The sequence below is a fragment of the Odocoileus virginianus genome, chromosome 4, assembly GCF_023699985.2.
Source record: "Odocoileus virginianus isolate 20LAN1187 ecotype Illinois chromosome 4, Ovbor_1.2, whole genome shotgun sequence".
NCBI lineage: Eukaryota > Metazoa > Chordata > Mammalia > Artiodactyla > Cervidae > Odocoileus > Odocoileus virginianus.
In genome coordinates, this window is record NC_069677.1 from 73,856,466 (window position 1) to 73,882,421 (window position 25,956).

The 25,956-nt window shown below is 43.1% G+C and overlaps 2 long non-coding RNA genes and 1 other non-coding gene across 3 annotated transcripts; 2 read left to right on the top strand and 1 right to left on the bottom strand.

The window, feature by feature from the left end:
* Positions 1 to 812: 812 nt before the first annotated feature.
* LOC139034808 (uncharacterized) lies at positions 813 to 1,690 on the top strand. Its single transcript, XR_011487366.1, has 2 exons — positions 813 to 1,156; positions 1,462 to 1,690. It is a non-coding gene; the product is annotated as an uncharacterized lncRNA (long non-coding RNA).
* Positions 1,691 to 3,513: 1,823 nt separating this feature from the next.
* Positions 3,514 to 15,342, bottom strand: LOC139034681 (uncharacterized). Its single transcript, XR_011487171.1, has 3 exons — positions 15,275 to 15,342; positions 4,364 to 4,462; positions 3,514 to 3,678 (listed from the first exon to the last, which is right to left on the bottom strand). It is a non-coding gene; the product is annotated as an uncharacterized lncRNA (long non-coding RNA).
* A 10,174-nt stretch (positions 15,343 to 25,516) lies between these two features.
* LOC139034917 (U8 small nucleolar RNA) lies at positions 25,517 to 25,651 on the top strand. Its single transcript, XR_011487489.1, has one exon. It is a non-coding gene; the product is annotated as a U8 small nucleolar RNA (small nucleolar RNA).
* Positions 25,652 to 25,956: the final 305 nt, after the last annotated feature.

The following is a 25,956-nucleotide window of genomic DNA, read 5'->3' on the forward strand; positions in this document are numbered from 1 at the left end:
TCCTTCCTTTTGTTCTTTCTTTCCTCACCTGTGAAACACCTATTTCATTATATTTAAGGCAATGTGGTTTATTCTAGGCAAAGTAATTTGTCATTCCTGCCTTCAACTCCCTTCTAATCTACAAGAAAAGATCTAGATATGAATAAATGAAATTTAGCCTTCTCTTTCTTAGATCTCCATCAATGTATCAGTGTGTCTTGAAGGAATTAATGATGGGAAAAAGCAGAGAAGGAACAGCAGCTGCAGCAAAATTCCCCACTACATCTTCCAGTGATTGATGGCATGTTCCCCAAACTTGATCATATGTAAAAGACTCAGGACAAGCCAGCAGAGACACGAGGGTCTTTGTGGTTGTGTCATTATCTATAGTTAATTCTCTCCTCCAGGAATCTAGTCTCCCCCTCATTGAATCCCCTGACCTGAAACTGACAGCATATATTCATATCAGATTTTCCTCTTAAATCTCCTGTGCTCCCTCCTCTGATGTGTTACACAGAGCCTTGAAACCTACCCCTTATCTTCACCCCACCCCTCATCATGAAGCACCATTCATTGCTCTCATGATGTTTGGACCTTCACCATCTTTAAAGCAAAACAGACCTTCATGTATACTTGGTGGGTGGATTGTTGAATAGTGGTGAGAACTTGAACCATTACCAGGTATTTCAGCACATCTTCTAAGGAACCTAATGCTGTCTGAATGTGAAAATTTCTCTCTGAGTCCTCTGAAGTGGTACAATCCAAAGGACGTCATCTGTCTCCCCCGACAAGGCTAGCTGAGCTTCAGTATTCCATGAGCTCAAGAGCTGGCACAGGGAAGCTGGGCCCAGCCCCATTGTCCCTGGGTTCTTTTTTGCTGAGCTATTCATTCCAAGTTCCATTCTGCTACCTAGGCTGGAAGTTCCACACATGCTCAGCTCAAAGGAATGCAGCTCCTGCTAGCCAATGACTTCCCAGGAAATGAGGAACAGCTTTTCATTTGTGACTTCCTCTCTCAGAAATCTGAGGGACTGAGCTACTTCCTGGGCTATTCCATTAATGACCTTTTCCAGTTGGGGAGTAACTACTTTCAGATCACCTCCTCTGGAGAAAAACTTCTGCTGATTTCTACAGGCAATCTAGTTCCTGACCTTTAAAGGCCCAGAGACCTTTTGTGGTATGGATATTTGATGCCTTCCTTATATTTCCATGATTTGTTTCTTGTTTAACCATTCATCCATTCATTAACTCATTCATTTATGTAAAACATTTATTTCATGAGCACCTACTGTATGCCAGGCCTGATGTTAGCAGTTAAGTATAAGTCAGATGTAGGCCTTTCCCTCACAGAGCTTACGGTATGATAAACTGGTAATCAGAAGCACACAAGTATACATACAATTATAACACATTGAAAATATAATGGGGCAGGGCTGGAGCATAGCCATTAGTGACTTGATTAGAGATCCATTCCACCAACAGTCAACCTCACAGTGGTCCTCATGGCAGAGAGAGGGGGATGGCTGCTTTCTCCCTGACCTCAAGCACAAAGGATCTGCTACCAAGAAGTTTATAACAGCCAACTATGCCCTTCTCTCCCTTTTTCTATGAAAGACATTTGCTGAAAGCTTTCAGAAGTTTGGAGTTTTTAAGGCGTGAGACATCCATCTCCTTTCATGTCCCCACAATAAACCTTTGTTCCCAGCGCCAACATTTTGGTGTTGTTTTGCCTCACTATGTGTTGGGCACAGGGACTCTTGTTTGGCAACAAAAACACTTGAAGGTAGGAATGGGGTTGGGCATACAGCCTACATCACATAGACATTTGACTGAAGTTTGTAAAATGTGGCCACTAGTCCCTAGTCTCCACATTAACAGGGGATTGCACAAACCATGGACTATCTAAATGTTCCTTAACATTATTCTTTGTTGGCTTTAGCACGTATAGTCAGTCATGTGTAGCAAAGAATTTGACCTTCTTCCTCAACCTCAAGACCCTTGTTAGGTCATCCTTGACTTTAAGGTTCTAGTTGAAAGATGAATGGACAGCAAGAGGAATGAGGTCCCAGATACCAGCGGCTGCCCAGAAGAGCCTGTTGCCAGAAAGAGGTAAAGGGCTGCCATGCATGACCCTTCCCCTTCCATTCCCCCACCCCCACCTACCACAAGGCTTGCAAAAGAGAGTTGGACTTAGTAAGCCCACCCCTAGTGGATCCCATCTGCTCTTTGATGAACCACATGAAGTTGCCTCCATCTGACTTTTTTACCTGCAAAATAGCAGTTTCGTATGGTTCAGCCTAACATATCTGAGAATAAACAAAAAAAATTCTGTAAATGATTGAAGAGCTTGGGAGCAACCAACCCAGTCATCAAGGTGACTGATTTCAGGAGAAGGACTGGAATGTGATGATAATTGAATATCAGCAATCTTATTGTATTCTGTGGAGAATGCATGAAACAAAGATAAAGAATGAGGCTGGCAAACAGAAAGAGGAAGGAAAAAGAAGTAGGATAAAGCCAGGAGGCTAGAAGTTGGCATTTATTACCTATAACTGTCCAGGAAAGAGCAACATGAAATTGGAGCTCACACAGTGCCCTGCTGTGAGATGGAGATGACTTGCCAAAGCCCACCCTGCCTTGGATGAAATACTTTCTTAACTCATGAACCAGCCTGCTGATGACTGATATGTCTCCCTGGGATTGTTGATATCGGGAAAAGGGTGCTCTGGTTGAGGGAGGAGCCATCCAGTTATTGAAGGACTAACACCAACTGTTAATGAATACTTGGGTATCTGATTATATACTTCAGCCTCCTATGAGTTGAATTGCTGGGAGTTAGTCTTCTTTAGGCAGACAAATCTCAGACTTGACTATGAAACAGGTTCAGCTCTATGGTAAACTCATCAAGATAAAACTATCCTGGGTGTCCTCTCTGGGAGCTAGTCAGATGACCCCAGCACAACCAAAACCTTCTGACCCAAATCATTTTCATCACAGAATGCAAGGGATATAATTATATTGGGAAGGTACCATTATCCTATCCCTCACCCTAGCTCTAGTCCTAATCCTACTTCATGACCTAACAGGTAGATGGGAAATTGTCTGGCATTGTGTGCTTCTGAATCTGAGCCAGCCCAGTCTTGGTTACCAGGTCAGTAGGTCAATAGTATTTCTTCCTACTTGGACTAACAAGCAGGAAAGAGTGAGGGTGTAGGGAGCATAGAGAGAGCTTCTCATGCTGAAGGCAAATTTTTACATTCTCCCAAGCACCATGCTCTTTAATTCACAGTCAAGTATCTGTTTTCTAGACCTTGATTCAAATCAAAACTCTGCCTCTTCCTAGCAAGTCACTTATCATCTCTGCATCTGAGGGTTTTTGTTGTTGTTGTTGTTTTTAATCTTACTTTACAAGCAAGGATGATAAACACACCTGCCCTGCTGAGCTGTGAGGACTCATGGACTTGAAGACCACCTGGCTCAGTGTCTGACAATCATCTCAGTTAATATTATTTTTATTAGTTTTTTGGCTTCATTGCTGTGTGCAGGTTTTCTCCAGTTGTCATGTGAGGGCTTCTCACTGCAGTGACTTCTGTTGCAGAGCAGGAGCTCTAGAGCACAGGTTCAGTGGTTGCATCACGCAGGTGTAGTTGCCCCACGGCATGTGGAATCTTCCTGCACCAGGGATCAAACCTTTGTTCCCTGCATTGGCAGGTGGAGTCTTAACCAGTGGACTACCAGCAAAGTCCAAATTATTATTATTGTTAATAGCACTCATGTACTAAGGCATAGAATATGATTTATAGTTACATGAGTGGTTTTGGTGACTGTTCCTTTATCTGTTCTCTCTGACCCTGCTGCTCATAATTGGGTGTTCAGCACCTGTTGACTGGCACTAGCCCCGTAGTAAACAATCACTAAACATTTGTTGACAATTAAAAAGATAATTTAAAAAACAGTGAAAAAAAAATAAAATAAAATAAATGGAAAAAAAAACCAGTGAAAAAATTAAAGTTTCATGATGTGTATTTGTAGTTACTAAATAAGAAATCACTTAGTACTTTTGTAACAGGAGGGAAAGGGGCAGGGCACAGCTTTCGAAAGAATGACATAGCCCAAGGACACAACATAAACCGGTTATGTTGTGGGACCAAGATGGCAGACAAGACTAGACCTTGATCCTCAATCAGCAAGTGAAATGACACACCCAGAGGTGCCATGACAGTTACAAGGCACTGTTAAAAGACCAAGGAGTGGGCAATGGCCCAAATCCTGGACATCTCTGCCCCTCCCCAAAATAGTTGGAATAATCCTCCCACTCAATAACATATGAAATTACCCAGGTTATATAAAGACTAACCATGCCATATTTTGCAGTCACATTCACCCTCTGAGATGGTGCACACTCTGTCTGTGGAGGGTGTTTCTCTCTGAATGTGAATAAATCCACTTCTTACTTATCACTTTGTCTCTCAATGAATTCTTTCTGCAATGAGACATCAAGAACCTGAGTTTCATTAGGTCCTGAAGCCAGGTACTGTGGGTTTTGGCTGGGTTTGAGCCCCAGCCAGGTGGGTTCAAGTCCCAATCTGTGGTAAAAGGTTTAACTTTGGCCTCTTCTCTCCAGTCTCCTGCTTATATAGTTCTTGCTCATGCTAAACTGTCTGTGACTTTGAAATGGAGCAAAATAGCCCCCATGAGTGCCCATCTGCTTAGAGCTCCTGTGATGACCCCTGAGGACCTCAGTACTGCCTGCCATCCACTCAGTCTTTTGAGCTAGCAAGGCACACTCCCTCTCAGCCCAAATAAAACTGGACTTGCTGAGTAGGTCAGCAAGAAGTTAAACTCTCCCCCATCTGGGGTTTGAGGGAGGGGCCTGGCTTAGCCTCAGGTAATCATTGATTAGACCCCACAGAGGAAGAAAGCATTTTGATGGCATTAGTCCAGCCTTCTGGAGTTCATCTCAGATGGTATGATTCTGAGGCCTGCACCCCACCCCGCTCCATCCCCAGGCCTATCCTCCAGGAGACCTCTCCACGCAGTGGGATGTCTGGCCTGAGATATGCCAGAGGGGTAGAAACTAGAAAAGTTTTGTGGGGCTTCTGGGAGCTTTCACCCTTGTCACTGGCAAATCTCCTCCTGTGGGTCTTGGCCCTGAAAGAACAAAAAGCGTGTCATGTAAACAATTGTAGAATTATATAAATCAATAAGATACAATGAAAGGTTTTGTATTAAAGCTGCCGCTAAACACAGCTAAGTGAAGAATAACTGCTTGCATGTACTGAGCAAAGTGGCAAAATTAATAAAGCTTCTTAGTGATGCTATGCCTTTCTGTCTCCCCTGTCCCCACATCCATGACAAAGAAGCTTCGATCCCAACCTACCCCTGCCCTGCTCCATGAAACTGCAACAAATCTGCAGTAGCTCCAAGACTGCTTATCACTATATCCCAACTTAATTCCCAGGCCCCTGGATCCTCACATTCCCCAGGATGTTACACTAAAGGGAACCTTGTTTCCCAGGAGGTGTGGGAAATGTGCAGCCTGAATATCTCCTTTTAACTTTGAATGTGACATTTGGATGAAAATGACCTGAAATCTGGTCTTGCCTGACCAGCTTCAGTGGAAGCAGATTCCGTGTGCTCGATAACCTTCAAAGGTTCCCTGGGGACTTCCTGTGTTCAGTCCTAGTTCACTGCAGGCACTGTCCCCAGAGTCCCCTGCCCAATCTTGTTCTTTCCTGCCATTCATTTAGGGTCCTCTCCTGGACCCTTGCCCTGTCTCCACTCATGAGACTCACAGCCCTTCTGAAGACTTGGTAGAAACTGGAATGGTTTTGAAAGTATGGTTTAGTGTTTTATAAGTTTATGTTCACACACCTAAATTCCTCATCTAAAGGCTTAAATAGAAAGAAAGCAAAAGGAAAAATACAGATATGAAAGTAAGGCAGAGAGAGATGAGTTTAATACAAAAAATGCAAATGCTCTGCAAAGTTGCTTTTGGAGGTAGGGACAGGGCGAGTTCAGAATGTGCACCCTAGAATTTTTCCCAGATGATGTAATAGGAAATTTCTATCTTATGCACTGATGCTGAAGATGATTTTGAGGCCAAGGCTGGATTGTTGCCCCAGATCCTCAGAATCTTGTGAGTCTGAGCAGTAAAAATGAAACAGGAGGGAAGGTGGCAGGGCAAAACCTTTGAAGGAATGACATAGCCTGAGAACACAATATAAACTGATTAAAACGAAATGGGTCCAAGATGGTGGACAAGTCAACTTCCGTTACCTTGAACCTCAATATATGCTCATTGTAACACATCACCAAGCTAAGTGACATGCCCACAGGCACCATCAAAGATCAAATAATGGGCAGTGTCCCAAATTCTGGAAATCTCTGCCCCTTCCTCCAAATAGTTGGAATAACCCTCCCACTCATTAGCTTGTGAAACTACCCAGCCCATAAAAGCTAACCACACCACATTTTGAGGCCACAGTAGCCCTCTGTGGGGCTAGTTTAGAGAGTGTGTTTCTCTCTAAATAACTCTGCTTCTTACCTATCACTTTGTCTCTCACTGAATTCTTTCTGCTATGAGATATTAAGAACTTGAGCTTCATTAGATCCAGAAATCAGGTGTGTATTCTCAGTTGGAACACTGTGGGTTTTGGCTGGGTTCAAGTCCCAAGCTGAGGTGAATGGTTTCACAAACAGTGGCATATCCTTGCCTCTGGAAAGAATCTTGCCACTGTATAGCTTTCCTGTCTCCACATGTCCTGAATTTCCCCTCTTTGGATCTTTTCATCAGTTATTGCCTCTTTTGAGAAGACTCTGCCCTCTCCTGTCTACCTGTGGAAGTCAATCTGTGTTTTAGGGCCCTCATCACTTCTCCACCTCCCCAGGTGCCCAGGGGAATTAAACTCTGCCTTTCCCAAGTTGCCTAAGTCTTTGCATCTCTCTTAAACCACTGATCCCAGCTTGTGCTAATCACCTTGGTATTGTCACTGGCTAGCTATAGATCTTTGGAACAGCAGGGACCAGGGGATTTTCTTTCCGGGGCTACATCTGAGGTGGTGCTTTCTAAGTACAGAATCAGTCAGAATCTTCAAGTTGAAGAGTTAGCTCCAGGGACTTGATGACCTCCAGCTCAAACAGTCCCTGAAGATGGAGTAGTCCTGGTCCCTTTGTAGGAAGGAGGGGATTAACAATCTCTGGGTCACTAAGGCTTCATGGACTCAGAAGTGAAGTTGCTCAGTCGTGCATGACACTTTGGGATCCCATGGACTGTAGCCTACCAGGCTCCTCCATCGGTGGACTTTTCCAGGCAAGAATACTGTAGTGGCTTGCCATTTTCTTCCCCAGGGGATCTTCCTGGCCCAGGGATTGAACCCAGGTCTCCTGCATTTCAGGCAGATGCTTTACCCTCTGAGTCACCAGGAAAGCCCACGGGCTCAGGGCCTTCCTCAATGTCCCCAGTCTTCTGGGCCAGCTGTGGCTTCCTAGAACCCTCTGATTCCACAAGTTGACCTGGCCTATGGGGCCCTCGCTCTGTGACCAAATAGTCAGCCAGTCAGGGCTTTAGGGCATGAGATCTGATCTAAGGCATGAGCCTGCCTTCAGGCATGCCTGGCTAACCTGGTCCAAGAGAGAACTACTTTGTGATCAGTCCGTTCCTTTTCTGCTTCACATCCAACCCACCCAGCTGCCCTTGGGCAGAGCCCTAAGGTCAGGCTAGAGTACTCACCCTCCATCCAATTAATCACTAAACGCTGCCCTCCAAACCAGGTTTTTTTTTTTTTTTTCTGGATCAAAAAATAAGATCAGTTTATTTTCCCCTGTTTAAAACCATTCAATGATTCCTCATTGCTCTCAGGATTTCTCAGGCTAAAATTCTTAACAGGATTTGAAAACCTTTCACCTGGCCCTTTCAAAATAAGAGGATTTATAATCTTTCCAAAAACAACAAGAATCCTGACACAATCTTAATTACTCCAGCTGTCAAAACTGTTTAAGATTGATGAGGTCTGCATTAAGCTGTTAGGAGGTGATTAACTCATCTGTCCTGAATGGGTGTGAATTCCAAGGAAATTGTTTTTCTGCCCTCTTCTCTGTTCTGCCTGTGATACTATCCTTAGGTGACTGCTGGTGACAAGGTTCATTAAGGCAGTCAGGGTGGAAAGGACCTTGGAGGGGATTGAAGGGGGAGTCTTGTAGATGAGATTCCTTTGTTGTTGCTAAGTCGCTAAGTTGTGTCTGACTCTCTGTGACCCTATGGGCTGCAGCACGCCAGGCTTCCTTGTCCTTCACTATCTCCGGGAGTTTGTTCAGATTCATGTCCATTGAGTTGGTGATGTATTTTACCCTCTCATCTTCTGCTGCCCACTTCTCCTTTTGCCTTCCATCTTTCCCAGCATCAGGGTCTTTTCTAATGAGTCAGTTCTTTGCATCAGGTGGCCAAAGTACTGAAGTTTCAGCTCAGCATCAGTCCTTCCAATGAATATTCAGGATTGATTTCCTTTAGGATAGACTGGTTTGATCTCCTTGCAGTCCAAGGGAGTCTCAGGAGTCTTCTCCAGCACCACAGTTTGAAAGCATCAATTTCTTGGAGCTCGGCTTTTTTTATTGTCCCCTCTCATAACCATACATACTGGAAAAACCCTAGTTTTGACTATATAGACCTTTGTTAGCAAAGTAATGTTTCTGCTTTTTAATATGCTGTCTATGTTTGCCATTGCTTTTCTTCCAAGGAGCAAGCATCTTTTAATTTCATGGCTGGAGTCACTATCTGAAGTGATTTTGGAGTCCCGAAATATAAAGTCTCTCACTGTTTCCATTGTTTCTCCCTCTATTTGCCATGAGGTGATGGGACCGGATGCTGTGATCTTAATTTTTTTAATGTAGAGTTAAGCCAGTTTTTTTCACTCTCCTCTTTCACCTTCATCAAGAGACTCTTTAGTTCTTCCCTTTCTGCTACAAGGGTGGTGTCGTCACCGTATCTGAGGTTATTGATATTTCTCCGGGCAATCTTGATTACAGTTTGTGCTTCATCCAGCCCAACATTTCACATTATGTACTCTGCATAAAAGTTAAATAAACAGAGTGACAATATACAGCCTTGACATACTTCTTTCCCAATTTTGAACCAGTCCATTGTTACATGTCTGGTTCTAACTATTGCTTCTTGACCTGCATACAGATCTCTCAGGAGACAGGTCAGGTGGTCTGGTATTCCCATCTCTTGAAGAATTTTCCACAGTTCGTTTTGATCTACACAGTCAAAGGCTTTAGCATAGTCAATGAAGGAGATGTTTTTCTGGGATTCTCTAACTTTTTCTTTGATCCAACAGATGTTGGCAATTTGATCTCTGGTTCCTCTGCCTTTTAAAGTCCAGCCTATACATCTGGAAATTCTCAGTTCACATGCTGTTGAAGCCTAGCTTGAAGGCTTTTGAGCATTACTCTGCTAGCATGTGAAATGAGTCCAATAGTGCAGTAGTTTAAACAGTCTTTGGCATTGCCTTTCTTTGGGATTGGAATGAAAACTGACCTTTTCCAGTTCTGTGGCCACTGCTGAGTTTTCCAAATTTGCTGGCATACTGAATGCAGCACTTTCACAGCATCATCTTTTAGGATTTGAAATAGCTCAGCTGAAATTCCATCACCTCCACCAGCTTTGTTCATAGTGATGCTTCCTAAGGCCCTCTTCACTTTGCACTCCAGGATGTCTGGCTCTAGGTGAGTGATCACACCCTTGTGGTTATCTTGGTTATGAAGATCTTTTTTTATAGTTGCTCTGTGTATTCTTGCCACCTCTTCTTAATATCTTCTACTTCTGTTAGGTCCATACCGTTTCTATCCTTTATTGTGCCTATATTTGCATGAAATATTCCCTTGATATCCCTAATATTCTTGAAGAGATCTCTAGTCCTTCCCATTCTATTGTTTCCCTCTATTTCTTTTCAGTGTTCACTTAAAAAGGCTTTCTTATCTCTCCTTGCTATTCTCTGAAACTCTGCATAAAGATGGGTATATCCTTCCTTTGCCTTTAGCCTCTCTTCTTTTTTCAGCTATTTATAAGGCCTCCTCAGACATCCTTCTTGCCTTTTTGCATTTCTTTTTCTTGGTTATAGTTTTGATCACCACCACCTATGCAATGTTATGAACCTCCATCTATAGTTCTAAAGGCTGTCTGAAATAGCGGAGGTCAAGTGTATGGTGATGGATGGTAACCAGATTTGGGGGATAATCACTTTGTCATGAACACAAACATCAAATCATAAGAAAAGTAGTGAAGTCAATTTAAATTAAATTTAAATCCATATCTCCTTAGCTCTGATACTTTCCTTTATTCCTCTCTGATCCAGCATAGCTGGGTGTCAGGCACTTCTGCATTCACCATCTCACTGAATCCTCACAATACACCAGGAAGGTGAACACTTGTGGTTAGAACATGATTGATGAGGGGACTGAAATGCAGAGAGGAAAAGTGAGTGGACCAAGGTCACCCAACTAATAAATCACTTCTTTTTTTCTAGCTCTAGCTCAAAATATTTCTTTCACTATGTTATCTGTCATCCCAATGCAGACATAATAAAGTAGAACAGTTTCCTCTACAAAGGTTTGCTGATAATCTTGGCATCAAAGGTAATCAACCCAAAGATTGAATATAAGTTATATAATCAATCAGTCTAAAGACTGATTACTAACTGAACAGTTACGAGTTTAGTCAGTGGCCTACCTCAGTTCTACAGCAGACAAAGCATTCTCTTTCCATAAGGGTCAGCTCCTGCCAAGTTCAGAAAGCTCAGCCCAGGTCTGTTGTTAATTCTGAATTCTTCAGATGGAAGAACTCACACACACACACACACACACACACACACACACACACACACAAGAATGCTTACATGAGGCTTCATTCCTGGGACAAAACAACGAACCATTGAAAGAGGATGGGGGCCTCTCTCACCCTCTGAGATGGCCCACATTCTGTCTGTAGAGTGTGTTTGTCTCTAACCAAATCTACTTCTTACCTAAAAAAGGAAGAAAGAAAGAGGACAGGGGAGCTTTCCTGGTTGTCCAGTGGTTAAGAATCTACCTTCCAGTGCAAAGGATGCAGGTTTGATATTTGGTTGGGAATGTAGGATTCCACACGCCTCAGGACAACTAAGCCCACACACCACAACTAAAGAGAAGCCCAAGCTCCACAACAAAAGACCTGATGCAGCCAAAATAAGTAAATTAATTATTTCTTTTTTTAAAAACAGACTTTAAAAAAAAAGGAAGAAAGAAGATGGGTTATATAAGACTAAAAAGTGAAAAGTCGTGAAAGGTGGGAACCAGCTGTCTCACCCAATCCAAAGTTCCCTGGAAAACCAGCCCTAGTGTAGAGAGGATTCTAAAAGGCCAAAAATAAGAACACATTCAAACACAATGGAGATGAATTCTTTCAAATAGAAAGAGAACCAAAGAAGCTTAGTCCTCTGGTGGGGCCTTCCCCTGTCTTCCCTCCACCCACTCTGCCCCTACAAATATTCAAGGAGAGCAGACATCCACCAGCCTCATCTGGCCCACAGATGAGTTTTGTTTAACCTGTATACAGTTTTCAAATAGCTGTAAACACTAAAAGTGACAAGTTTTACTTAAGAATCTAGACTTTTTCTTTTCTTTTGGAAAATCAAAATTTCTGGCCAAGTGGCTTCATATCTCTGAATGATAACTATGGCAAAGTTGAGTAGTGGCTGCCTCCAAGGTATTTTTTATACCCAGATCACTTGACTCACTTATTTTCCCTGCCTGACCCCTGTGGGCATCTGTTTTTCACTCAGGCCAGGTGAGACTTCCCATCTGCATATCAAGTGAAACAGATCTCCCCTCACCATAACATTCAAAAATCCATCACAACACAGCTTATTCTGACTTACCCTTGTAACTAGACTTCTTCTGAATTTATCTACTCCCTGCATAAACAGGTCCCTTACCTTCCCACATTCACATCTTGGCTGGTGCTTTTTCATTTCCTCTAAGATGCCTTCCATCCCAACCAAATCTGGGAACTCCCCTACACCCTCAAAAGTCCATGTGCAGGCCTTTTTGGAATCTCCCAAACAGAAATAATCTTTCTTTCATTAGAGGCTCCAAAGTACCATGGTATTTTGCAGTATAGGCATACCTTATGTATTCTTCTTTACTGATACTGGGATTTTTACAAATTGAAGGTTTGCAGCAACCCTGTGTTGTCAGATGATGGTTAGCATTTTTTAACAGTAAAGACATAAAGCTATTGCATACTTAACAGATTATAGTATAGTGTAAACATAACTTTTATATTCACTGGAAAACAACAACAACAAAAAAAATTGGCAATGATTCACTTTCCTACGGTATTTGCTTTACTGTGATGCTCTGGACTGAACTGCAATACCACCCAGGTCTGCCAGTACTTGCTCTGGAATTTTACAACTTCACACATTTACATATTATAAGTTCTTTTCCTGTGATTCACTTCTGTCCTGGCCAGTAGTCCAACTGAGCCAAGCCAAGGCCTTACTTGTGAATAAGGAAGCTGTCTTAACCCTCCTGACCAGCCAAGTCACCAGATAAATACCACAGACTGGCTTCATTTAATGCCATATGGAGCAGTACAACTTCCTGAGATTTGCTCAAATTCCTGACTTTTGTGACAATTGTGTGATAGGATAATAAGGTTATTGTTTTAAGCCACTGCTTTGTCAGATAGCAACAGATAACCAAACTGGTTCAGCAAATTTAAAAAGTCTTTAATCTTGTTAATTATTTTCAGGCCTTTTTACAAAATTAAAAATAAACACACGTACAACTTAAAGAAGGAGAAGGGAACTAACTTATAGAGTTCTTAATTTGATTACTGCCTGACAGTTTATACGTGTTGTTATCTAACACTCAAGACAATCTAACTTGTGTTATTATCTACATTTCAGAGAAGAAACCAAATCTGAGAGGGAGTGTGCCTTGCCAGGTCAGAAGACTAAGTGGATGGTGGGTAATAAAGAGGTCCTGGAGTGGCATCACAGGAGCTCTAAGCAGATGGGCACTTGTGGTGGCTATTTTGCTCCCTCCATTTAGAAGTCACAAATAGTTTAGCATGAGCAAGAACCGTATAACCAGGAGACTGGAGAGAAGAGGCCAAAGTACAAGTGATTTCACATTTAGTAACTACAAATACACATCATGAAGCTTGAATTTTTTCACTTTTTTTTTAAATCATCCTTTTAATTGTCAACAAATGTTGATTGAAGGCAGGAGGAGGAGAAGGCAACAGAAGATGAGATGGTTGAATGGCATCACCAACTCAATGGACACGAGTCTGAACAAACTCTGGGAGATGGTGAAGGACCAGGAAGCCTGGCGTGCTGCAATCCATGGGGTTGCGAATAGTCGGACAGGCTGAGGGACTGACAAAGAACACCACCACTTATTTCACTCCTGTCCCCAACCACCTTCCCCTCTGGTAACCACTAATTTGTTCTCTGTGTCTATGAGTCTATTATTGCCTTGTGTTGTTTAGATTCCAAATATGAGTGAAATCATAAGGTTTTTGTTTTTCACCTTCCATCTTATTTCACTTGATTCTACAATTAAAATAACAGCTACTATGAATTCAGTAACTACTATGTACCAGGCTCTGGGCATATTTTAAAATGCTTGCAACAACCCTAAATGAATAGAGGTATAGTTGTTGTTATCTCCATTTTACAAATGAGGAAACTAAGGCACAGAAAATTTAAGTAACTTACCCAAGACCTCCCAGCTAAGTGGTAAAGCCAAGCTATCTAATTCCAGAGCCGGTACTTCTAGCTGTGTAAGTTAAGACAAGCCCTGTAATCTTTCTGATATCCAGTTTCTGGTCTATAAAATTGGGAAATCTTTGTGAGGATTAGAAATAATGTATAAGAAATGACTATCATGGCAAGTGCCTAGCATTTTATGGATATTAACTGTTTCCCTAATGGCTTGGTGTTAGGGGTTGGAGTGTGTCCCTCCTGAAGATGTTGAAGTCCTAGCACCTCATGCCTATGAATGTGACCTTATTTGGAAATAAGGTCTTTGCAGATGATGAAGTTAAGACGAGGTCATTAGGATGAGAAATCTGGACACAGAGACAGACACAAAGTGAGAGTGCCATCTGAACATCAAGGCAAAGATTGGGGTGATGTATCAACAAGACAAGCAACACCAAAGACTGAAAACAAACCACCAGAATCTAGGGGAGAGGCTTGGAACAGATTCCATCAGAGACCTCAGAAGGAACCAACCTTGCTGACACCTTAATTTTGGACACCCAGCCTCCAGGACTATGAGAGACTACGCTTCTACTGCTTTCAGCCACTCAGCTTGTGGCACTTTGCTACGGCAGCCCTGGGGAACTAATAGCTCAGCACATTGATACTTGGCAATGTGTCTCTGAGTCTCTGGGTGTACACAGTAACCTGCTGCTAGTATGCTGGGTGCTCTGCACATGTGCAGCCCTGCAGCCCAACTGTACAGAGAGTCAGTCTAATACATTAGAAGGTGGACCAAGGTCAACTCTTCGAGACCCCACCTGCCTTTTGTGCTCCTCTGGATCAAGTGCCCACTACTCTTATGCTACCTTGGGTAGAGCAGAATGTCTTCAGTAAACTCATTCAGAAGAAGGTGCTGGTGGATAGTTTGTCCTCTCAAATGAATTAATCACACCTGAAAGGTGAAATCTCCGATACCTTAGTGCCTGGTTGGAAGAGATTTTAGGTTAAGACCCCTCAGGTTCCCCCAGAATATCTGCATGCCCTACAGGCCATGCACTGTGTGCACTGCTCTCTGCATACAGATATCCACGTTCAGAGATCAAGGGATACTTTCTAGCAGAGAAGGGGATTTAAGCAGCCTAGGTAAATGCCTCAGGCCTTCAGGGAAATCAGGACAGCCTCAGAGAGCATTTAGAAATGGAGAGGCAGGAGGGCTTTGTGAGCCCAAGAGATTCATTGTTAAGGCTTGGAAAATAATTAGAGTTGGAATGAGCTCAAGCTGCAGCAACCAGGGGCCCTGTGGGACACTGTTTTTCAGGAACTCTAGAAGCAGCATTCCCTCAGGTTCATTTTCAGGAAAGGAAAAGATCTCCAAACAGACAGACCATCAGTTGTTTAAAATAGGTGGAGATCATGATCTGTTAGTGTTCCCTGATCTATTAGGAGGCAACAGACCACCTGCATATTGCTGTTTAACAAACTACCCCACATTGATCAGCTTTAAATAACAATATTTATTGTCTCATAATTTCTAGGGGTCACCTTACCTGGGTGGCTCTGGATCAGCGTCTTTCATGAGGTTGCAGTTGGGCAGTTGGCTGGGGCTGCAGTCTTCCCAAGGCTTGACTGGGCCTGGGGGATTTGCTTCCCAGGTGGTTCCCTCATGTGGCTGTTGGTAAGAGGCCTTGTTTTTGTTCACTGTTGTCCTGAAGTCTCACTTTAGTGGTAAGAAGTCTCTTACCACTTAGCTGGTCACATAGGGTGACAAATCATCTTGGTTTGCCCATTCATTCTAAAACCAGGAAAGTTCTAAAACCAGGAAAGTCCTGGGCAAGCTGGGGACAAATTGGTCCTCATATGTGGACTTCTCTCCCAGGGGCTGCTCAGAATATGAAGAGAGTGGCCAAGATAGAGCCATGAGGCATTTTATCATCTAATCTTACAAGTAACATACTGTGCCTCACTTCTGGTCTATTCTACTGGTCAGACAGACCAGCCTTGGTACCGTGTGCAAAGCTACTATACAAGGTATAAATATTAGGAGGCAGGGATCAGTGGAACCATCTTAGAGGCTGGCTACCACATTACCCCAAACTCAGTGGTTTAAAGCAACCATCCTGTTAGTATCTCTCATGAGTCTGTGGGTTAACAGGGCTCAGCTGGATGGTTCTTCTGTACCCCACGATGTCTGTTGGATCTGCAGCCACTAGGGCTCAATTGAGCTGGAATCTCTGTTTGTTTGTTTGTTTTTTTGAGCTGGACTCTCAGATGACTTATTCCCATGGCTGGCAGTTGGTGCTGGCTGTTGGATAGGAGCTAATCTAAGGCTGCCTATGGGAAAGTCTTGGTTCTCCTCCATGTGAACTTTCCATATTGCTTTGACTGGATTCTGAGAGTGAACACCCCAAGAACACACATGTAAGCAGAAGGAAACGGAAGCTACCAAATCTCCTAGGACTTGAAATCAGAAGCCCTTGAACATCTTATACTGCATTCCATCGACCAAAGCAGTCACAGGGACAGCCTAGATATAATGAAAGGGGAAATAAACCATACTTCTTGATGTGAGGAATAGCATATGTTTGTAGTAAGGGGAGGGATTATTAGTAGCTACTATGCAGCCTAATGGGGCTACCACTACCCAAAGATAGTGCTTCAAGGTTTCTCATTAGTGAATGTGCAAAATCTCCAGAAGTGGTGAAATATTCCAGGCACTCTTAAATTTCTGAATCTATAACCCTGGCTTAATTTTTTCTTTCTGGCTTTATTTTTTAAAAATATTTTTAATTAAAAATTTATACATGTAATTGTAATAAGTTCATATAGAAAAAGTAGGTAATCAATACTTAAGAGACCATGTAATTTTGATACATAGCATCTTAGAATTTACACTATGCAAAAATAATAATTTTTTTTTATAAAAATATAACCATGTTGAACCTCCTATTTTTGAATCTGCCATTTTCTCCTAAAACTACATTGTGAGTCTCTTTCTGTGATGGTTAATATAGAGCTACCTCAGTTTAAGGGTTGCATAGTATTTCATTGTATATCTACCAGCCAAGACTGTTGATAGCAACAATAGAGATAAACTGTGGTTAGGTTATTTAGCAAAAAAGGAAATTTTTTGAAAAGTATTGGATAGCCCATGGAATCTATGCTATGTCAGTTTAGAGTTCCATTAGCTACTTTTGTGTAACAATCCAAAAGACTTAGTAGAAAAACATTCATCATTTTAATATACTCATAAATTCTGTGGGTCAGGAATTCTAACAGGGCACAGCAGGGATGATGCACAATGTCTGGGATCTTGGCTGGGAAAATTCACACTAAGAGTGATATGAAAGGCTGGGGTGGGGGTGGAGTGATAGAATCATCTGGAGGCTATTTCATGCACATGTTTGGAGACTGGGCTGCCATGAATTGAACTCTGGGCTGGGCAGGGACTCTTGATCAGAGTGCCTATACAAGCTCTCTCGATATGACTTGGCCTTCCTCACAGGTTGGTGGCCTCTGGGTAGTCTGACTTCTTGCAGGGTGGTTCAGTGCTCCAGGAGCTGGTATTCTAGCAAGCAGGGAGGAAGCTGCACAGCCTTTTGTGACCTAACCCTGGAAATCACTTTCACCAAAGTCTATTGATCGAAGTGGTCACAAGCCTGCTCAAATTCAAAAGAGGGGACATAGTCTCTACTTCTCAAATGGAGGAGTAGAAAAGAATTTGTAGCTATGTCTAAAATTATCATAATTAGGATAATCTAAGCTACCATAACAAAGAAAGTTCAATTTACAGTGACTTAGTAAATATGGAAATTTATTTCTCTGGCACATAACAGTTACAAGGTGAGTAGTCTAAGTCACTGAGGCAGCTCCGCTCCACCAGACACCACTATGCCACTGGAATCTAGGCTCCACTGCCAACATGTCAGTCTTGAAAACCACTGACTGTCCTTGTGTCTTTGTGGGCAAAACCTTAGGCAGGAGCTCACACACTGGCCACTCAGCTCACATGCTTGTACCTTGTCTTCTAGGGAGAAAGGAGTGGGCCTATTTGCCTTCTTTATGCTTCTATAGTGGAAAGCAGGGGTGCTTCTTTCTTATCTTTAAATTTCTTCTTTAAAAGAAGAGTGGTCAGATACTAGATACCCTAAAAGCAACAAATATCCAGTAGAATATGAATGTATCATATCCCAGCTCTTACTGATAGACATTTAGGTTGATAAGTTTCTGTTGATAAGATGTTATTTACATTGTTTAAAGGAACATTCAAATATCTTTGAATATTTGTAAGATATTTTTTTCCCTTTAAGATACATTTCACAACTTCCTTGGTGGTCCAGTTGTTAAGAATCCACTTTGCAATTCAGGGGACGTGGGTTCAATCCCTGGTCTGGGAATATCCCACGTGACATGGAGCAACTAAGCCCATGAACCACAACTACTGAGCCTGCTCCCTAGAGTCTGTGCTCTGCAACAAGAGAAGCCACTGAAATGAGAAGCCTGTGCACCTTAACAAAGAGTAGCCCCTGCTTGCCACAGCTAGAGAAAGCCCACTTGCAGCAATGAAGACCCAGCACAGCCAAAAAAAAACCAACAACAACAAACAAAGGAAACACTATTGCTGCCTTGATCCTTATCATGCCCTTATCCCAACTGACTGTATAACCTCTCCTTATTTATGGGGTGTGGGTGGGGTGTGGAGCAGGGAAGTGGATAGTTCTTATGGAGCTAGCCTGCTGTGTTTCCCTTTGCCTGGCAAACTAATAAAGCCATCCTTTCCTTCTCCATGGGAAAAAAAAAAAAAAGATACTTTCCAAGGAGTTATGTCATAGTTTCTGATGTCTAGTCCACAGTTTCTGCATCTGGTCCTACAGAAACCCACTAAAGATGGCAACATCCTCCTTTTCTTCAAGTCAGAGGTGGCAGCCTGGCGATTTGTATGAGCCAGGGAGAAAGTCTGGAGAGATGCATCGTGTACTATCAAGGATGCTCCAGGATTAAGTGTTGGTGTGGTCATGATCATAACCTGCTCCTGTTTGTGGAGCATTGTGTGAAAGGCTTGACTCAAACTGTCTCACTTAGTCTTTGCGTTAATCTGATGGGGAAGATTCATCTTCGTTTGATAAATTATCTTTATCAAATTATCTTTGACAAATTATCTTCATGTGATAGATGGAGAAGCCTAGGTTCCAAGAGATTAGGTAATTTATCTAAGGCCTTAGAGTCAAATCAGTGCTTGGAATACTTGCTTGTAGGATATTCCCTCTCTAACCCAGCTGCCATACTGTGGGAAGCCCAAGCCACACTAAGAGGCTATGTGTTGACATTTCAGCCAACAGCCCCAGTTGAGCTCCCCGCTGGCAGCCAGCATCAGCTCCCAGCCATGTGAGTGAGCCAGCTTGAATTCTTCAGCTCACTCTTCAGCCCAGTTGACACCCCAGGTGGCTACAGCCCCAACCAACATCACAAGTAGTACAGCTGCTAAGTTGAGCTCAGCCACTCCAAAGACTGGTGAGAACTAATAATGAAATAGTTTTTGTGTCAAGTCACTGAGTTTTGGCAAGATTTTTTATGTAACAGTGACTAACCAAAATAGGTGGGGAGCTACTCATTCTTGGATGAATCCCAGCAGAGTCTGAAGAGGGGGTTACTGCTCTGGGGGTATCACTAGAGTAGGGAGTCTTTGATGATTCTTACAAGCTCAGTGCCCTAGGCTGCATCTGCATATGACAGTTTTGTTTGCTCCCTGCCCCAGATGGGGAAAACTTCACTGAATCACAAATCTGGGAAGAGAAACTGCGTATAAATAAGTTGACAGAAATCTGGGCAAGATTCCCACAGTAAATAATGTTGATTCTCGGCACAAAGAAGACCCTGCTTAGTGCTACAAAAACTCACGTAAACAGTCATTGCTTTATGACTGATTTGCTGTATTTTCAGATTTCAAAAAAGCAACCATAATAACCATCATTTAAAAAAGCACCACTTGGAAATGCTGGAACATTGTGTGCAGTTCCTGAGGTCACAAGAGTATCCTTATCTTTTGGAGCTTCCCAGTCCTGCGGGCTGGAGGTGGTGCCAGTTTGACCTTTGGAAAGCCCCAGTTGGCACTCGGATCCCAAAGCAAAATCCAACTTTTCTCTCCCAAAGAGCAGAAGAGAAGCTCACAACAGTTCAATAAGATGGTGGCCTTACTAACCTTAGGTGTTTACCCTCCTAACCCTCACCTCTCAATCCCTTCCAGTTCAGTGGTTCTCAAATCTGGGGGCATAAAAATCATCTGGGAAGTATGGAAAAAATGCAAAAGTCCAGTGTTCTTCCCTGAAGATTCTCATTCTCTAAGTCTAGGGTGGGGTATCAGAATTTTTATTTTAACGAGAACCAGCAGGGACTTCCTTGGCAGTCTAGTGGTTAAGACTCCTTGCTTCCAATGCAGGGGGTTCGATCCCTGGTTGGGGAACTAGGATTCCACATGCCATTGTGCATGGCCAAAAAGAAAAAGAACTGGCTAATTCTTCATTGGTGGGCCCCATACCCCAAGATGAAGAGGACCATCATTTCAGGCCTTTCTTAAAGTGTAGAATAGAGATGGGGAGAGTCCTCGATGAGCCAAACCTCCAGAGACCGGGCTGGACCTTGGGAGGGGATCAAGATGGGGTATTCAGATTCTGAGCCAGGAAGGATATAACAAACCCAGTAGCAAACGGGTTTCAAATTGAATCGTGTTTCTTTCAACCCTAGGGGGTTCCTCAGATGTGCTATCACTTCCAACCACAGCAGTTTCTCTTTGATCTGTTTTCTCACGGTAGGTTTCCAAGAAAGATTGTGTTAGAAGAAAAGATTTTACTACTAAATTCCCTCCCTGCATCAGGATATAGTTTGGTGAGGGTGAGGAGCAAAGGGAACCCTCAAACATTGGTGGTAAGAATGAAAAATGATGCAGCCACTGTGGAAAAGTGGTTGGTGGTTCTATAATAAGTTACATGGAGATTACTATATGTCTTGGTCTGCTCAGGCTGTTGTAACAAAATACCATAGATGAGGTGAATTAAACAACAGACATTTATTTCTCACAGTTCTATTGTAAATGTTTGGCTCTTTACAGCAGTCCAAAGGTGGAAACAACCCAAATTTGACCATAACTGACAAATGATGAATGGGTAAAAGTAGTATATCTCTACAATGAAATACTACTTAACTATACAAAAGAATGAAGTATTGATACATGAATGAACCTTGAAAACATCATGCTAAATGAAAGAAGTCAGTCACAAAAGGCCAAATAATTTCATGGTTCCATTTATATGAAATATTCAGAATAGGCAAATCCATAGAGACAGAGACGGAAAGCAGATTAGTGGTTGCCAGAGATAAGGGCGATGGGGTTAAGGTGGAGTGACTGCTTAATGAATGCAGGATTTCTTTTGGGGATGATGAAAATGTCCTGGAACTTGATAGTGGTGATGGTAGCACAACATTGTGAATGTGCTAAATGTCAATAATGTGCTAATTGTGAGTGTGCTAAATGTCAATAATGACAAGCTTTATGTTATGAGAATTTTGCAAAATATAGCAATGAAAAAAAAACCCCAATCAACAGACCTGGAACAGTCATCTCATTATTATTGCTATTATTTTTACTGATAAGGTAGCTGAGGTCAGAAAGGGGAAATAGCTTGGTGAGTTCGCCCAGCCTGTTAGAGGTACAGCCAAGTCTGGTGACCCCAAGCCTGCCATAGCAGGCTGCCTCTCTTCCTCAACATCCTTGGTCTCCTACCCCCAACCCCTACCAAAAATGCTAAGATTTAGGGACATGCAATGTCCTGAGCCTCACATCGCATCATAGTTTTGCAGCAAGGCCCCCTGCTTCCCAGGCAGAGGTCCATCTTACCCCCCATAGAGCTGGGCCAGTCTTTCTTCTGCGGTCACCAGTGCCTATTGCCGTCAAGTGTGTTGATGAAAGACAAACCCACTTCTAACTTCATACTTGAATAAATCTTCCAAAGGGACTTGCTAAGCTGCATTCTTCGGACGGGGCTGATAAGGGCTGGGTGCATCAGATTCCTTACATTACAAACATTGTTTAGCTTCCCAAACTCCAGCTGGGCAGAGAGTCTGGAGGAGCTGGTGATGCTCCCGGGGCTGGGTTGGATTTATTCCAGCCATATGCATTTGTGTGGTTGGCTGTTCTCTCTGGCTATTGGACCATATGCGTCTATCCCACAGTAGGTGCTTAATAAAGATTCACTGTAGGCTTCCCTGGTGGCTCAGTGGTAAAGAATCAGCCTGCTAATGCAGGAGACACTGGTTGATCCCTGGTCTGGGAAGATTCCACATGCTGCGGAGTAACTAAGCCCATGCACCGCAACTACTGAGCCTGTGCTCAAGCCAAGGAGATGCAACTACTGAAGCCCATGTGCCCTGCAGCCCATGTTCCACAACAAGAAAAGCCACTGCAATGAGAAGCCTGAGCACCGCAACTATAGAGTAACTCACCACAACTAGAGAAAAGCCCACACAGCAATGAAGACCCAGCATAGCCAAAAATCAATCAATAAAATTATTAAAAAAAAAAATTCACTGGCAGCAGTTGTCCCTGTTTTGTGGTCATCCTGGGACTGTCTTCATTCTGTTTAAAAAAGTTGAGGAAAAGGCCTCACTTTCCTTGGTGCCACTGAGAATAAAGGACTCAGGGTAAGTTGTACATGAAGTGAGAGTTGTTTATCTGGTAGCCATCTGTCCTGACTCTTTGTGACCCCATGGATGCAAAATTCAAGTTCATGGAATTCTCCAGGCCTGCAATGCAGTTGTGTCCAACTCTTCATGATTCCATGGACTGTAGCCTGCCAGGCTCCTCTGTCCATGGAATTCTCCAGGCAAGAATACTGGAGTGGGTAGCTGTTCCTTTCTCCAGGGAATTTTCCCAACCCAGGGATCGAACTCGGGTCTCTTGCATTGCAGGCAGATTCTTTACCAGCTGAGCCACAGGGGAAGCCCAGGGTAGCCATCTGAGATGGAATTATTCACCATTCTGGGAGGTGGGGGCAACAGAAGGGTATAACTCATTTGCATTTGCATTACTGTGAACTTTAGAGGTCAGGTCTTCTGGAACAATCTCTTCAGTCTCTTACCTAGGGTTTCAAAAAATTGCTAAGGGTTTTGTTCTGTCTCAGATCCTGACCATTCCTTACATCTCTTAGTTATAGTCTCCAGACAAATCACGGAGTTTTAAAAGAGTGCATAAACATACAAAAGGGCAATTGCAGGACCCAAGAAAATTGGCTCTTTGGCAATTTTCTAATCTCAGCTGAGAACCCTGGCTGAGAAGGGAAACCTAGTTCTGTTCACTTGTGTTCAGTATCTGCTTCAGCGTGGAGATGGGGAGGGCGAACTCCCTCAATCCTCACATGGTGACTCCCTTCGGTCAGCCTCTGAAGATTATCTAACTTCTTGAACTTGAACTTGGAAATTGACTTCAGGCAGCAGTGATGGATGGAGACATTAAGGAAGACAGCAGAGTAGCAGTGGCCACAGATTCTAAGTTGCCATTTGGGATAAAGCAGGAAAGGGGTGAGAATTGCTACAGGGCAGACAGAGGTTTGGGGGTGAGTATTTACAACTCAACCTTGGTGGTTGTATGTGGTTTCCCTGCTGTGTGGACAGATGTCTTATGTCTGGATGCAGATTTTCATTTTACAGGACAGAGAGATTTAGAAATGCTCTATTCCTATTTGGAGATTTCAGTGTATGACTCTGTTCAGTGCTCCAAGGAGTCCTGCAGAAGAGAAATCTGCCTTGGTGTTGTTCAATCCAGTCTTTCCCAGTTATTTGACTTCAGAATTATTCCTCCTTCTCCCATTATAGCACTCATTTATACCCCATGAAAGCCAGGTTTCCAAGAAATAATGGGAAATGCCTCCTTATGTCCTGTGGAGTTGGTTCTGGCCACTGATGCCCTACAGTGCGCAGCAATGGGGATATTCGGGCAGGACACAGGACAGATGACCTTGTTATAATAATCCAGGAAGTAGCATCACATGTTGTACCTGTCAGGCTCCTTCCTACACTGAGGTGTTTTGATTCTCTGCACACTGACCAGGAAACCACTCTTTGCTGAGCACCATGCACTAGCAGCTTTTTGTATGTCATCTGTGTAATCTTCCCTCAAATGTGTTGTTCCCATTCTATAATGAGGAAATTGAGACTCCAAGAGGTCACCCAGTTGAGTGTGTGGCAGTGTGAAGATATGGGCTGGGGACGATGGGACCACACGCTGGTAGCCCCTCCTCAGACACTGATGGTGGGAAAGGAAACTGGGCCAGTCATAGTTCAGCAGTTCCTCCATCAGTTAAAGAGAACTGCCAAATGTCTTGGGCTGCTATAACAAAATACCATGGGCTGGGGGCTTAAACAGCAGGCATCTGGTTCTCACAGTTCTGGAGGCTGGTGAGTCCCACATCAGGTTTGGTGTCTGGTGAAGACTGGTGGGTGGCTGCCTCTTGCTGTCGCTCCCCTGTGCCTTGCCACTTCACTCACAAGCTGCATTTTCATGTTGCTCTTTCCAGAGTGTCTGATTCCCCTGAGGAGCTGTTTTGCTGGTCATGTGACCTTGGGCCTCTGGGCCTCGGTTTCCTCATCTGTAAAATAGGATGAAACTCTCATTTTCTTTCTTCTGAACTTTCCCACATTTTCTTCTTCCTTCCCTCCTCTCCTCTTTCCTTCTGCCTTAATTTTTTCCTCCCTCAACTTGTTTTCCACGTTGTCATAAACCTCAATCTCTGTATTAATTTTCCCCTGGAAGATCCTTGAAACTCCCCTGTTGGATGCTCCCTAAAGTGGCTTGAGAGGCACCGATGGTTTTTTAGTAACAGAGACCAGACGAGAAGGCGACTGCTGAGGAATTCCACGTCACTCAGATGTTCTGTGCTCTGCATCCAGAATAGGGCAGTTTCCAAGGTGACTGAGCCTGGTGTGTGAGGATAAGGTGATAAGGTGAGGGCCTGGAGTTATGAGCTGCCAAACTCATAAACCATGTGGGCTTCCTCTGAGCCACTCGCCAAGCAATTTAACAACTGACTCGCTGCAAAGTGTTCCAAACTATTTAATGATCAGTGTATCTATAAATAGGGTCGTAAGAACAATCTGGATAGCTATTAATGTATGGGTTCAGTCCTGGAGTGACTAAACCTTGAGTTGTTTTGACCTCAGAGAGCCATCAAAAGTCTGCTGCAAGGAACAATTCTGCAGTTGTCTTGTGGCAGATGTTTTGTTCCTGTTTGACGGGTCCTTGTGTGTATAATTTGTTAACATGATAATAATGTGCTGCTTGGCACTTGCAGTTTACTAAGAACCTTCACACACATGTTCTCATTTGATCCTGGCAAGCCAGGCATTATTATGAGGCTCAGGGGAGATCAGTGACTCACCCCAGGACATCCAGATTGTGGGGTGAATGGAGCTGTGGTGGAGCGTGGGGATAGTGGTGGTGGTAGCAGAGTCCAGATTTCAGATAAGGACTATGTGGCTTCCAAATTTATCTTCCTGTCTTATTCCATCAAATCCTGTTTCCTGGTTTAAAAGACTGGATACAATCAGTGACTCTTCTGTCCTCAAAGGGGACAGCACCCAAGTCTCTCCTTTGATTGCTTTACATTAAAAATAGGCTTGCCAGATTTAGTAAATAAAAATACAAAACACCTCATTAAATTTAAAACTCAGATTAAACAATGAATATTTTTTTGCTGTAAGTATGTCCTATGATACCCGGCAACTCTAATTTAGAGTACTTGCTATTGTCAGGGGGGATAATCCTTATTGTTCCTCTTTTTGGAGGGCAGAATAGAACGTGATGAGTGGAGCTCGCATGATTTATGATTAAGGGCTCTCCATAATCAGGACTTGCAACACCCTGATTGCTTCTATCTGATTGAAAAAATAAAAATAAAAAAATAAAGTACTTGCTATTAAAGGTTTTTTCTTTTAAAAAATAATATGAGTTACAGAAAATTTTGAAAAATCAGATAAGCAAAAGGAAAGTGAAAGTGAAAGTCGCTCAGTCGTGTCCAACTCTTTGCGACGTCATGGACTATACAGTCCATGGAATTCTCCAGGCCAGAATACTGGAGTGGGTAGTCTTTCCCTTCTCCAGGGGATCTTCCCAACCCAGGGGCTGAACCCAGGTCTCCTGCATTGCAGGCAGATTCTTTACCAATTGAGACACAAGGAAAGCCCA